At 45.1% G+C, this 13,465-nt stretch overlaps 1 protein-coding gene across 3 annotated transcripts in view; it reads left to right on the forward strand.

Annotated features, from left to right (window-relative positions):
- Nucleotides 1-13,465, forward strand: part of FSTL4 (follistatin like 4) — a 705,580-nt gene that overhangs the window by 124,548 nt on the left and 567,567 nt on the right. The gene's annotated exons all lie outside the window — the stretch shown is intronic.

Below are 13,465 nucleotides of genomic sequence, written 5' to 3' on the forward strand. Positions count from 1 at the left end.
AACTTGAAGCTTCCCCTTGCCCCACACCCACCGTGCCGCTGCCCCATGCTCACCATGCCACTGTCCTGCCACATGGATATCCATAACTTCCACTTTCATTTGTGTGGGTGGGGGGTGAGCCAAGCAGGCCTCCCCCATGGTGGTGGTGGGCACAGCAGCTGGTCGGAGAAGCATGAAAGGTGGGTGGGAGAAGCGTGAGGGGTGGGCCCACCTGAGGAGATGGGGCTGACATGGCTTCCAAATCCCGAGCACACGGAGTGTGGCCTGGTTGCCCCGCCTGACACAGGTTGGCCATGTTCCCACAGACATCCACTGGAAACATGACCAGGAGACCTGTGTCTGCTCGTGTACACTTGCCAGCAGAGGGAGCTTGAGGAGGAGCAGGGCCAGAATAGGGGGTGACGTGCCTGCATCTGAAGAGTCATCGTATGTGCGCATGGAGCTCAGTACGTTCCTATGGGGCAGAAAGAGATCTGCAGGCCATGGATGTGGATGTGGGGCAACAGCGGGAGGAATTTTTTTAAAAAATTAAGTGGGCCCTCATGGTGGTGGGCGGGCTAATAGCGGGGGGGGAGGGGTGTCTCTGAAGCTCTTCAGGTCCGGGCTGATTTTGAACCAAGGTGAGCCACTGGGCATGTGGAACAACAGTGCACATGTAAGGAGAACAAAGTGAGTTGCATGATGGCTCCAGCAAGTCCCCGCAGAGCCTCCTAATGCACACGCTTCAGTAGTCAGGATGCCAGCCAAGATGAGAGGTTTTTTTTTCTGTTCTTTTTTTACTGCTAGTAAAATCCTGGATCCTAGTAAACTTCTAGATTTACACAGGAGTGAAATGCTTCATCCATACTCATTCACCAATTTTACAATAAGGACTGTTCCTTAATTCAATTTATTTCTTAATTTTAATTTCTTAATTTATTTCTATTTCAACAGCCTTTCTTTAAGAGCTAGGCAACCCTGGCAATTCAGTGTCTTAAAAGCAGGCCATTATAACAGTCTGAAGGAATCATGTACCATGGGTAGGGGAGCTGGTGTCACCTCTCCCAGGATGATCTAAGCCTAAGATCCCTTTCTATGAAAATATGTACTATTTTCATAGAAATATTTTTATATTTTCTGTGAAAATATTTTTATTTGTAGAGCAATCAAAGTCCTCTTCCATGAAACTTGAGAGCAAATTTGATACCCTTTAGACCAAACTCTTATTCAGTGAAATATGTTTATTTTTGTAGGAGTGTTTCATAAAATTTAGCAATACAAAGGATTAATTCAGTAGGTTCCTTTTTTCGTTGCTTGAGATGGGTGTATGCAGTTTCTAAAGTCCTTTGTGCAAAGACTTCAGAATGGCATTGACCAGTTGGTTCCTAGACCCACCTGGAGTAGCACCAGCCAAGCCATTTGTGTGTTATACAAAAAAGCCTGTAGAATTCATCACAAAGAAAGTGCTCCACCAGTCAAACCTTCAAGACTGACATAAGCCAATCAATACTCGATGTGTGAGAGAATATAAATTGCTGGGGCTTGTGAAAAACTAGGAAGCCACAAACATAACTTGAAGGAAATCCTGTTCAGCTGGGACAACTTCACATCTCTTACTTCCCATATCTATAAATGTATATCTTGGTACAGAAAATGCATTTTTCACCTTTTTGTTTTGTTTCCCCCCCCTTTGTGGTTATCCGATCAAAAGAAAAGATGTCTAATTCACTTCCCTAGTTGCATCTTTTGCATTTTTCTCCATGTCTCGCTCACACACACTTGCCTGAAAGTTGTTTTGCCTTGAGGGATCCTGCCGCAGTATTCAACACTCAAGGGTAAGCTGCTTATTCAACCATCTGTTCTCATTCTCCACACTACTAGAAGCAGAAATATGAAACACATGTGCTATATTGCTATATATTCGTTGTGTTTGAATAATTTTTAACAGAGCAGCACCATATGTCTATCTTCAGGCAATTGCTGCCTTTATAATATTTTGGAGCATGGGGGGGGGGGCTTTTTGCAAAACAGATCTATGTAAAAAGTGGGACTAAGCCAGATTGTAATGAGTTTAGGGGGTTTTTTTTGCATCAAATGTTGCAGTTTTCACAAAGTAGAAGCTTTTGTCAAATTAGCAAGCAAGTTATGAAATAAAACACTGAGCCCTCTCTCACGATCGGTGAGAACGGGATCAAGGGAAAGTGGGGAGAAAGGCTGCTAGAACATCCCCACAATTGATCCCTATTCTCTTCTTGGGTGGGCAGATTGCCCACCCACACGGTTGCCAGTAGCTGCCGGCAGCACGGTGGGTTGGGCGATGGAAGTTGTGCCCCGCAACCTTAAACTCCCCTAATGTGGGGGTTCCCCTGATGCCAGCTGGGGACCCCACAGTCTCCCAGCCCTGGCTGCAAGCAGCTGGGGCTGGCAGACAACCAAATAAATGAGTTTAAGGAGCACTTGATCTCTTTTCCTCATTTTGCAGGAGATCTCTGCGGGTGGTTGACCTGGCAGTGGCAGCAGCCACTTGCCTCCCCCTGCTTCTCATGAGCAGCCAAGAGTGGGCTTGGCTGCCTCAGTGAACTCTTGGCTGCTCGTGAGAACAACCTCACTGATTATTTTAAGGCTATTTCAAGAGGGAGGTATAATGTTCCTAAACCCCAAAGGACCCCCTAGGATGCTCTGAAGCTAGCAATTGCAAGAGCCCACTGTAGTTCCTGAAACTTGGGAATCTCCCTGCACTTTTTCAGTTTCAGGGAGCTCAGGGATTACACAGTTCAAGGTGAGAGGTCACATGCAGTTAACAAAATGGCTGCTCAACCATCAAGATAGCATTTGACATAAGCAAATATAGAATTTAAAAAATGTGAATTATCTCAGTTCTGCCCTAACAAAAATTAGGCTACTATAATCAGGTCTATAGACTCTAAGGCCCCAAGTGAGCTCATATGTAGCGAAGCTTTGGAGTCCTTAAGAGAGTAGACCCTTCAGCCATCTGACACATAGCTCTCTAAACTAATGGGAAATTGAGCACCATCCTCCAGCCCATCACATGCCTCATTCGATGCTTTGGTCTTCACAATTTTAAAATTGATTCAAATTTAGTTCTTGCTATAGACAAATTAACCATTATTTCCTGCAATGCTGGCATTATTAACCCTGTTAGGCACGTGAAAACATCAAAGATTACTTGTCTGACAGCTATAGAGTATATGTACTGTAGTTGCTCATGACAAGTTCCAGATGCAAATACTTGCCATTCTCCAGGCTCTGAGGACCTCCTGGTGTTGTTGCTGAAGGGCCACCAGACCTTGCAGCCTCCACCTGAGCTTTGGCAGCCACCTTCAGCAACAGCAGCCACACTACATGGAGCAATCCCACGAAAGAGATCAAGGGGTTGAAACAACTCCCCTATGAGGAAAGACTTCAACGTTTGGACCTTTTTGCTTAGAAAGAAGACGGATAATGGGGAACATGATGGGGAGTATATAGAATTATGCACAACACGAATGAAGTCAATAGAAAGAAATTTTTCTCCCTGTCTCATAATAATAGAACCTGGGGTCATCTGCTGAGGCTCAGTGCTGAAAGATTCAGGACAGACAAAAGGAAGTACTTCTTTACACAATCTATATACTTAATTCTCCAAGGCATGCCTTTTCACATGCGTTGTGAAACTCACATGAGTGGTGGAACTCTCGCGAGAGTTCCACACACGTGGGCAGCCAGCAGTTTGGGCAGGTGGGGGAAAGCAGTGAGGTCAGACCTCACTGGGCCAGGCACAGAGGAGGTATGAGGAGGTGGCTGGCTGGCGAACAAAGCCCTGCTGGCATGAGGAGGTGGCTGGCCGGTGGGCAAAGCCACACCGGCCTGAGGAGGCAGCTGGTGGGAGGGTGGGTGGGAAGGGGGAAGGGACTGGAAGGGGGAATGGACTAGAAGGTGGCCAGATGGGCAGCAAACAGCTGAGGATTTTTGGAAGTGGTGGGGTAGAGAAGCGGCGGCAGGCGGGAAAGAGAAGCCTGGCTGCCAAGGGCAAACAAACGGGGAGGCTGGGGGTGGGAAAGAATTCGGGCGGGGAGAGAATGAAATGGGGCTGAAGCGGGGGGAAGAGTCAGGGAGAAGTCAGGGAGAACTAGGGGCGCAAATTCTCTGTGCCTGGTCAGCTAGTGTGTAGTCAAACTATGGAATTCACAGCTGCCAGATGTGGTGAAGGCCAAAAATCTGTATGGTTTTAGAAGGGGATTAGGCAAATTCATGGAAGATAGGACTATCAGCAGCTACTAGCCTTGGTAGCTATATACTTCCATCAGGATCAGATGTTAACACCAAGTGTTGGGGAGCACCAAAGAGGGGCTGGTTCTCCTTATCCCCCATTGCGATTTCCCAGATGTATCCTGGCCACTATGTGAGGCAGGATGCTGGAATGGATGGGCCCTGGCCTGATCCAGCAGGGCTTCTTTTCTGTTCTTTCGTACTATATGTAGTTTGTGTTTCCTGGGAAGCTGGGAAGCTCACAAGTTGCACCAATAGATTACCCAACTTGTTTCTCACAGTTTGCAGCAACCCCAGATCTGTCTCTCTCTACCCCGGCTAGATCCCCACCATCTCTTTTTTTCATTTTCTTACACAGCTTTTATTATTGGATCCAACTCCTCTGTTCTGTACTATTGATGGATGGTAAAACATATTTGCATGAACTGAAAGGATGATATAAAAGGCTGAATTATTATTATTCAGGAGGAGGAAAAGGGTTGTGCTTTCCCTCACAGCAAAACATGAGTACAGTTGTAATGTACCCTAAACGGCTTAGGCCCAGGTTAGGCCCAGCGCCTTCTTCTGCATGATCCCCACCACACGTTAAGGTCATCTGAAGAGATCCATCTCCAGTGACCAGTGGTACGTCTGGTGGCGACTCAGAGGCGGGCCTTCTCTGTAGCTGCTCCTGGGCTGTGGAATGCACTCCCTGCAGAAATCTGTAATTTGAATTCATTATTGGTCTTCAGGAGAGCCCTCAAAAACGATCTGTTTTTAATTTGTTGTAAATGTTTTTAATTTGCTGTAACCTGGTTTTCCAGGGTTTTTAAACTGTTTTGAATGCTTTACCTGTTAATTGTTGTTTGGTGTTTTATAGTCTCTGTTTTAATTGTTAATTGATTTTAATTGTTTTGTTTTAATGTAAATCACCTTGAGCCATTTTTGGAAGGGCAGTATAGAAATCAAATACATACATACATACATACATACATACATACATATATACATACTGTAAGGGATCTAAATGTGTGCCTGCACAAGCCCAGTTTGCCTCATGCTTCTCTCCAATACAGAATGCAGTATGTGAGCATTCACACAACCAGCCCTGTGGGGTAAACAGGGCTACCCATGGGAGGGGCAGTCATGTGAAGCACCAGGATTGCTCCCGATTCTACTGCCCCTCTCTTGGGCACCCCTGCTTCTAAACCTGGGCTCACAGTGAGGTAGGAGGACAAGCGCGTGCCTCCTACCTCAATCACCAGTTGTTTGGGCAAGCTCCTGGGTTGCTGGCAGCCATCTTTGCCGACAGAGGCCAGGGGAAGAAGCAGCCCGGCAGCAGAGAAGTATCTTAATGTATGTGTGTTTCTATCTCTTCCTTCTCTTGTGTCAGGTCTTTATAATAATAAAGAACTCTGGTTGTACTTTGCAACTCATTTTACTTTCAAAGGAAAATGAGTTGCCTGGAAAATCGAGACAAAAACCCACAGTGAGTGAGATACATATTTGTTTTTCCTTAAAGATCCCGAAAGGTTTTCATTCTGTCTACTTTGCCTTCAGTATGATTCAGACTAATAACCTATTACCATGAAAGTGACAATGCAAGTTAACATAGGCTTAGATGCCCCAACCCCCATCTTTCTCTTGGAGGCAAATTTCTTTCATATCACTGAGGAACTCTTTATAGCAAGTCATGGGGAGTGGGGGGGGGGGATATTTGATATTCTCTTGAATTTCTGAGAAATGTCTGAATACTTTTCAAAATGAAACTGTGATCCCCACCTCACCCCGAGTGCAATTAGCATACCTTTCCTCCCACACAATTAAATGCACTGATTCATAATTTTAGAGCAGATATAAAATCAAAACAAATCTTTAAATTTTGAACCTCCATCACTGCAACACTGCCTTCTTTTCTCTGAAAAGCACCCGATATTCCAGTCTCTTATTTCTTTATTTCATTTACAAATTGCATGCTTCCAAAATTATTTTTTGGATTTTTTATTTTCAATTTTTCTTTACTATTATGAAGCCCTTACACAAGAGAAGGAAGAAATACACACACACACACACACACACACACACAGAGGCAGCAAGGATTGTAGCTTTCAGGTTTTAGCTCAGGAGTTAACTGCAGGATGTTTGTTTTTCAGATCTTTTCTTAAGCAGTGGTTTTTCTGGAAGGCATATAAAAACACAAAATGATGTAAGCACAAGGCTAACACACTGGCCCTGATCCAAAGGCTATGTATTGAGTTCAACACATGGAACAGGGCTTCAGAGTGTCCTTCCGACTTGGCAAGTCATTTCCAAATTTCAGGGCAGCATCAGAAATAATTTGTAAAGCAATAGAAGGAGATGGGGGTGGGGTGGGGAGTGACAAGCCCTGAAAAAAATGGTAAACCCTGATAAATACAAACAAGCCATTGCACACATGTATGTATGCATGTATGTATGCATATATACTCAAGCACATGTGAGGATGTCCATTCAATCATGGCCATTGTCAGCCAGTCCCAGATACCATGGCTGGATTCTCCTAGGGAAAGGGGGAATCTAGGTTAAGCATTCTCCAATCTACAAATGGACTGGCCTTTCAAACCTTGCAGCAATACCCTTCAGTTGGGCAACAGCACATGGATACCCAACTGTGCTAGGTTTTTATTTATTGGTTGGGTGCACAGACTGCAGAGAGGAGGTCAGAGCTTACGTCTAAATTCAGGCAGGTAAGCCTGAGGGCTTGCGGGGGGTGGGGGCATAGGTCCATTGGACCCTCAGTGCCTATTACGCCTGAACGCCATTGTAAAGCTGTATGAAAACTAATGTGCAAAAAGTTCTTATTTTATTGGAAAGCTACTAAACCATATAGTACTTTGAAAAATTTCCAGCACAGAAGTTAAGGAATACACAAACCTGGACATCAAACCTGAGCATCAGATGCACATCCTCTGAAGTGTAAAGCAAAAATACGTCTCTTTTAAAAACAGTTAATTTATAGCAAATACATGAAAAACTATGTAAAATCATCAATATTCTTTAATAATAGCCAATAGGCTGTGTCAGATCAATCAATATGCAGCCATCAACTGAAGCACTGAGAATATCTCAAATCATGGTGTGCTGTTAAAAACAGCTCATTAGTATAGGAAAGAAGGTTACATAACTCTATTCAACTGCTGTGTTTGACAACCCCAATGCATCACCATGATGTGAACACACTATGTAATAAATGCCAGGTTTAACTATAGTATTTATGATATATTGAGGACAATGAGTTCTTTTCTTTTTCTACCTATGATCTACCTATTAATGACAGGTGACCTGAACTGACTTGAAGCAATATGATCACTGCATATTGGACATGTGAATCAACTTTCAGTTTCTTTTAGCTCCTGTATCTTCCTGGGTGTTTTTCTTTGGAGTGTGTGTGTTGTTCTTAGGTGGATGATGGGTAGGAAGAGCTGTTAAGATCATCTCAGTATGTACATAAATTTAAGGTGCCCCTTTTTTGTTTGTTTCAGGAGTTGTACATAACTATGCAGTAATATATAACGCCACACAACAATCGTGCTGTGAGATGTTACACTCAGAGGTAGTGCACATGAGCTATGCTGCCACTCACGGAGGTCTGCGAGGAGGCAGGAGCTCGTCTTCCCGCACTCCACATCCCAGAGTGTCCCGCACCACAAGCGTGGCAGCTGGTCTCCTTAGAGCAGCTGCCACACTCTTCATGCCCACTCCTTCCCCCAAAGCTCACTGTTGGAAATGACAGCAGACCTGGGTGAAGCCTTTTAACCCAGTGGCGATCATGTTCCACCTGCTGAAACCCACTGTGCCTTCCAAAAATATGTCCCTGAGGATCATACAGCCTCGTATTTTTAAATCTAAACACACTGCAGATTTTAAAGAAATTTTCATTTGGGTAAGAACCAAGACATTTATTTTCCTCGGACATTTATTTAAACCCTCTGTAGATTTTTTTTTTTTAAAGGAATGCTGTACAGTGTCCCAAAAGCATGCCTGCAAGCCCTAACCCAGCACTCATGTGCTCACAATTCCCACCCCCAAACTGAACAAGCTTATGGCATTTGTCTGCAGAGGCAAATGCTGTGAAAATGGAGATACACACACACACACACCCTGCCTGTAATCAGAAGGTTGGGGTGCATCAATGCCAGGGTTTGGCTTGCAGGCACGCTTTTTGGATGCTGTACCCACATACAGTGTGATGTCCCCTTTTTAAATGTTTGAAGAGGGCTTTAGTCTGTTTATCTTGCCCACCTCCATTGGAATTCACTCCTTGATGTGAAAGAAGAAAAATGAGTTCACCAGTATGCCATTTATTTCACTGTTTATATCTCAATTTGTTTTGAACATAACATAAGAACAGCCCTGCTGGATCAGGCACAAAGCCCATCTAGCCCAGCATCCTGTTTCACAAAGTGGCCCACCAGATGCCTCTGGGGAGCCCACAGGCAAGAGGTAGGTGCATGCCCTCTCTCCTGCTATTGCTCCCCTGCAACTGGAATTGAGAGGCATCGTGCCTCTGAGACTGGAGATGGCCCACAGCCACCAGACTAATAGCCATATCATATCATAATAATTGATAGACCTGTCCTCAATGAATCTGTCTAAGCCCCTTTTAAATCCAGTTTCATCATTCATTTGTTAATTCTCTCTCTCTCTCTCTCCACCTTAAACTAGGGCTGCACAACTTCGGCCCTCGAGCTGTTGCTGGACTACAACTCCCATCATCTCTGATTATTGGCCATTGAGTTTGGGGATTGTGGAGGTTGTAGTCCACTTGTATCTGTCCATGTTTAGGGAGGAGGAATTCTCTAGATAAACTTCCCACCCTCTCGCACTTAAATTATAGGCACGGGCATTTGCCTCAGAGGTGAGGGAGGAGGGACATATATTCAGTGCACTTCTTCCTCCGGGAGTCCATCAGACTGACAAACCTCATCCCTGCTGATCCTCTCATCTTTGGCAACCCCTGCCTTAAATAAAGCCCTACATTTAGGACACTCCTCCACGCTTACTCCTTCTTCTCTGGCCAGGCAAGTGAATTGGCCACCCAATCCCTGGCTTCCAAAGGGGAGTTGTTCTTCAACTCCACCCCCTTCCTGAGCCTTTCTGCACCCATTTTCAGCTGTGGAGCTGATATCATCACTATTCCCTCTCCACCATTTAGCTTCCTGTTGGGCTGCTCCCGCCCATCCCCCAGCAGCTGTTGCCCGCCTCTCTGAGTCCTTCCCAACACCTGAAAGGTAATTACTGGTATTATCCTGATGTCTGGAACCCCCTGTTTCTCCCAGCATCCTGCCATTTGACTGAGTAAACAGCCCTGTCTCATGGAGGAGGATAGGAAATCCCAACAACATCAATCTGGGGAACTGTGGGGGGAATCATTATGACCACTAAGAGGCAGTCACCAGGAGAAGCTGTGATGCACTTTGACCATGCATCATGTAGAAAATAATGCTATTGCCTATGTTATATAAATTAAATATAAATGACAACACACTTGAATTTAATCTAGAATCACTAATGCTGTAGTTGCAGATCACTGGTGAGTCTAGATTATATTGAACTAGATTCAACCACTCCTTTACCTCCATTTCTCATTATAGTAGTACTTGGACTGTGTGTAAAGCAACAATTTGAAAGAACCAAGCACTAAATTATTTTATTTATTCCTTCCTTCCGTCATTCATTCAATAATATTTGTATGCCACCTCAAACTTCTCTGGGCAGTTTACAACACCAGGACCTAAGCTGTTTCAGGCTTTATAGGTTATAACCAGCACCTTGTATTTTCCCCTGGAAACCTATTGGTAGCCAGTGTAGTTCTTTTAATATAGGTGTAATATGGTCTCTTCAGGATTACTTGGAGACCAGCCTGGCTGCTGCATTCTATACCAACTGTAGTTTCTGGACTATGTACAAAGGCAGCCCCACACAGAGCACATGGCAGTTTTCAAATCTGAAGGTTACCAGCATATGTACTACTGTTCTGAGGTCATTTAACTCAAAAAATGAATGTAGCTTGTGTATCAGCTGAATCTGATATAAAGCACCTCTGGCCACTGCCTCAACCTGAGACACCAGGGAGAGGCTTGGACCCAGAAGCACTCCCAGACTGTGTACCTGTTCCTTCTGGAGTATGACCCCATCCAGAACCAGCAGATCAAAATTGTCTCTTGAGTTCCAACTCTCTACCTTATCTAGATTCATTCTCAGTTTTTTATCCCTCATCTAGCCCATTACTGCCTTCAGGCAGGAATTTATGGAGCTTATGCCTTCTCCTTATAATGTTGACATGGAGAAATAGATTTGGGTGTCCTTAGTCAAATAACATCCTTTGCCAAATATCCTGATGATCTCTCCCAGTGGTTTAATGTAGATGTTAGAAAGCATTGGAGACATGGAACCTTGGGGGGGTGCCATATAAAAGTTCACATTTTGAAGAACAACAGTCTCCGAGCAACACCATCTGGAATCTGCCCGAGGCATAGCAGCTGAACCATTGCCAGGCAATGCCTCCCACTCCCAACCCTCTCTGATGTTCCAGAGGGATGCTATGGTTGATAGTATCAAAAGCTGCCCAGAGATCCAAAAGGACCAAGAGTTATACCCCCTCTGTCAATTCCCCATTGGAGACAATCCATCGGGCTACCCAAAGCAGACTCCACCCCATAGCCTGCCCAAAAGCCAGTTTGAAATGGGTCCAGATAATCAGTTTGATCTAAGATCTGGGAGTCCACCATCCTCTCAATTACTTGCCCAACCAGAGCAGGTTGAAGACATGCCTATAGTTGCTTAACTCTGAGGAATCCAGGGCAGGCTTCTTCAGAAGTGGTCTAATAATTGCCTCCTTAAGATGGGAAGGCATACTGCCCCCCCTCAGAGAAGCATTTATAATATCTACCAGGCCTTCTACAACAACCCCCCTGCCCGATAGTATAAGCCATGCTGGACAAGGGTCAAGAGAACAGGTGATAGGCTGCACCATAAGCTTCTCAACATCATCAGGAGTCACAAATTGAAATTGATACAGCATAACTACATAAGAGAAATTGATGGACACCTCCACATTAGACTCTGCAGTAAATGTGAAGTCTGAGTCTAGGTTGGCCAGGATATGAGATATTTTATCTGCAAAGAACTGATTTAAAATGTCACAGTGGGTAATTGATGGTTCCAAATTCTGATTCAAGGGAGGAGGGGCATGTACTAGCCCCCTCACAACCATGAACACCACAGCTGGAAATATTGCCTGAGCATAGATCTTCAAATACGTTCTGTGTTGTAATCTGTTGGATTCAAGTCTAGTCTTTATCCATTTCTGCTCCAGTCATCTACCTTGCCACTTCAGCTCTCGTAGATCGTCCATATACCAAGGGGGTAGTTTTGAACTGGGACAGAGTGGCGCTTAGGAGCAATCATGTCTACTTCCCTGGTAAGTTTGCTGTTCCAACTCTCCACCAGGGCATCAGCAGAATCTCTGGCAGAGCCAGCACTAAATCCTTAACCTTCTTGGGCAGACCATCCTATTAGGCCCCTCATTACTGCAGAGGTGGGATATGAGTATGAGTCCAACCTTAACCAGATAGTTATCTGTTGATTACAATAGGGAAAACACTGGAATCTCAACCCATGGAACATCACCTTGATCAGTTAAAGACCAGATCAAATGTATGACCAACAACATGTGTCGGTGGGTCCGGAGACCACTTGGGATAGGCCCATAGTTGTAATGGTTGCTATGAACCCCTCAGCCACCCCAGACAAATTGGTCCTGAAGTGAACATTGAAGTACCCCACCACCATAAACCTGGGGGACTCCAATGCCAAGCCCAAAATGTCAGCTCAGTTAGGGACTCTGTTGAGCAGGATCGGTACACCAACAGAAGTACCAGTCTACCCCTGGTCCCCAGACTTAACTACACACATTCGATATGGTCAGACACATTCTGGTAAGAGAGATGTTCTTATAGACTACAGCCATTCCACCTTCCTGCCCACGTCCGTTCACTTGCTTCTCAATAGAGTGTCCTGGAGGGAGAAGCTGGACCAAACCGGGCCACCAGCTTCTCCCAACCAAGTATCTGTGTTACATACCAGGTTGGTCATGATAATCAGATCATAGATGATTTCTGATTTATACTGGACCAACCTGGCATTACAAAGAAGCAATGTGAGGCTATGTGGGTAGTTAGCACTGCTCTCTAAGGTCAAAGAGCTGGCAGGACAGCCGGAGGTATAAACAGCTAATAGGTTTATGATTTCCCTTCCCCTGTAATGGCCTGGTGACCTGCCAATGTTGCTTCTTTATTCCCCATCACTACTGGAATAGCCACCCCACAGTCAATGGACATCCCCCTGTCTCCCCATCTCCATACACACCTAGACACATTATATACTAACTTCATCCAAGACTCAACAACAGAAGCTCTCTCAACAGCAGCTTCAGCTTCTAAAACAGCCATAAAACAATATATTTTTCCCCAGCCCTCAGTCCCAAACCAAAGGCCCGGCACCAAAGGCTGCCCCCCTTCGGCAGCTAGCTTTGGCAGCCACCAGTCATGCCACCAGTTCGCCCTCCTTCCTTATAAACCCCAGAAACCCAGAGTCTCTCCTGTCATGAGAGACTCCAAGACAGGACTGAAGTAATTAATGCCCACAGGTATAGATAATCAGACAGGCAGGAAAAGAAGGTCACAATGCTAATGAAGGCAACAAAGCAAAAGCTGAGCAGATCTGGTCTTCTGGCTGTCCAGTCCAGGGTGGGTGGTGGGTGGTGGGTGGTGGATGGGAGGCTGCAATAAATTTCCCAGTCCAGGCTGAGGAGAGAAGAGAGCAAAGTCCTCCCATCTGTCACCTCTGGTTCACCCTCCTTTCTTATAATCCTCAGAAACCCATTAATTCAGAGGGGTGTGCTTGGACTGGTTTGACTGTGAACTGGGCTGGATCGAGCGGTTTGATTGTGAACTGGTTTGAGCCAGTTGTGCAACCTGTCTGACCCAGCCAGTGGGTTCAGGAACCTGCGGTTTGGTCGTAATTCTGTTCAGAATTGGGCCAAACCGCAGCAACCAGTCTGTGCAAACCCCTATGAATTTTCCCCTTAAATTAATCATGTCCACCCAGGAACATGAGTTTTGGGCTTAATGAATGAATGAATGAATGAATGAATGAATAAAGGAATAGTGTAGAGGTGGGTGGGGGAGATCTCTGA

This window comes from Hemicordylus capensis, chromosome 2 (assembly GCF_027244095.1).
Source record: "Hemicordylus capensis ecotype Gifberg chromosome 2, rHemCap1.1.pri, whole genome shotgun sequence".
NCBI classification, from domain to species: domain Eukaryota; kingdom Metazoa; phylum Chordata; class Lepidosauria; order Squamata; family Cordylidae; genus Hemicordylus; species Hemicordylus capensis.